Source organism: Chrysochloris asiatica, unplaced genomic scaffold (assembly GCF_000296735.1).
Source record: "Chrysochloris asiatica unplaced genomic scaffold, ChrAsi1.0 scaffold00233, whole genome shotgun sequence".
NCBI classification, from domain to species: domain Eukaryota; kingdom Metazoa; phylum Chordata; class Mammalia; order Afrosoricida; family Chrysochloridae; genus Chrysochloris; species Chrysochloris asiatica.
In genome coordinates this window covers 4906667-4908877 of record NW_006408751.1, presented here as the reverse complement: position 1 = coordinate 4908877, position 2211 = coordinate 4906667, and positions in this window count along the sequence as shown.

The window sequence follows — 2211 nt, the reverse complement described above, 5'->3', positions numbered from 1 at the left end:
TTTCCATATTTATAAATAGTAAGGAAAAGTCTTAACCATAAGAGTAAGTTCTACAGAGATTCATAAAAATCTTGTTTCACAATAAATTCCAAAATTATAATACTGCTCATGTCTCTTGTTTCTTTGGGATTGAATCTAGCAGCTTCTAAATGTTTCCCATCATTCTTTCTTTTCTTTTTTTTTTTTTTCTCTTCACTAAATATATCTTTACTGGTAAATTCATTCTACATTTATGTTGTATTTGTTTAAAAGTTTTGAGGATTATCTGCTGCAAAAATCAAAGACATTATCAGATCCCTTGCCTTGCAACAGATTTACAATTCTTAGAACAATCAAAGGGTTCAACTCCAGCTCTTTGTATATCTCCTAGCAATATGAGACCAGCATCTCTTGTTAATTCTGGTACTCCTTCAAAATTTGATCATTTTTCTGTGTAAATATCTACTATTTATATTTTACACTGCATTTTAAACACCATTTCTCTGTACTGACCTTTCAGCAACAATTTTAAACCATGCTGTTTCACTGTATATTGCTTAAGTTTGACTTTGACTGGTTGTAGATATTTTGGGGGTATGATTACCCTCATCTAGAACCTCACACCAGAAAAAATGGTAACTAAAGAAAGAAAAATTTTACAGACCCAAGTTAACTCTCTTGAGTCCACATTTACTTTCAGATTGCCCAGAACTTTGAAGGTTGAGATTAACTTTTCAAATTTGTTTTGGCTTTGCAGCTTCACAATGAGCATATCATCTCGTCTGGGAAGGTCTTTTCACTGTTATACATACATTCTGAAGTGTTTTCCATCAATGAAGTGAGAATTAAAACAAGAAGAAAAATTATTTCCCAAGTTTCAAGAGTTTCACATGCATCAACACTTTCAAAAGTGCGAACTCTGCCAAGGATCAGAGAATCATTTCCACAAGACATATATCATAAGGATTGGAAATAATTTTTTTTTATTTCTGCCTGACACCACTGTATTAGCTGTCACATTCATGACCACGACACAGCTTTATATTCATCTAAAGTGTTTACCTCATTGGACCCTTGGCTAATTATTCTTTCTTTCTAGAAATTGTGCTGGTGTTGCCATAGCTTTCCTTCATAGAATGTCTTCCTATGTCATTAGACTTCAGGTTTTGAGTTAATGTATCCCCACATTACCTCAGATTCCAACAATCTCAAAGGCAAACCATTTAGTTTTTTTGTGTGTGTGAAGTTTGTATCCAACATAAGTAGCTCTGGTAGCACTGTAGGATAAGCACTAGACTATTAACCACAGGTCAGCAGTTCAAACCCATCAGCTGTTCTGTGGAAGAAAGAGGAGTCTTTCTGCTGTTGTAAAGATATATAGCCCCAGAAATCCTATGCAAGGTTGCTATGAGTCAAAATCAACTTGTTTACAGTGAAGGAGTAGGTCCAACATGCATCACATTTTCTATCAAAAACCAAATGGAAGTTACTGCATGAATGATTTCCCTTTCAAATTTTATTGTTGTCTTTCTGTTTATTCTCTGTATATCCCATGGGAATGTCTCATACTTTTCTTTTATACTGGGTTATTATAAAGTTCAAATGATTGCTCTTTATGAAACTGTCTCCTAAATTGTTAGCATATGCAAGTCCTATTTAAATAATGACTAGAATTGTTACATTCAAGTTATATATGTTTAAAGCATTCCATCATTGGAATATTGGAAACTATTTTGAGGCTATTGATTGTATTGAGTTATGAAAATGCTTTTCTTGTCTATTTACAGAAAAAAAGAACTAAGTTATTTAAAAAATGTTTTATCTTTGAACCAATTTCTTTCTATATGTGTAGCTTTAAATAAGCACTATATCTTGTAACAAAGATTCTAATGATACATTTTAAAAGATGCTGGACAGATTTAATCATAGCCATTATTAACTTGATGTTGTTATTGTTAAATGCTGTCAAGTTGGTTCCAACTCATAGCAACGCTGTCTAGGGTTTCCAAGGAACAGCTGGTGGGTTCGAACTGCAGACCTTGTGGTTTGCTGTCCAGTATTGACCCTACAGTGCTAGATCAATATGGTTGACTTTAAATATGGTTGCTAAATTTTAGATAGTCAAAACAGTGTATTTACTATACCACCACCCCTCCAGTGCCATCTAGTCTATTCAGACTCATAAGACTCCTATACAGGGTTTCTAAGACTGCAAATCTTTATGCGAGTAGA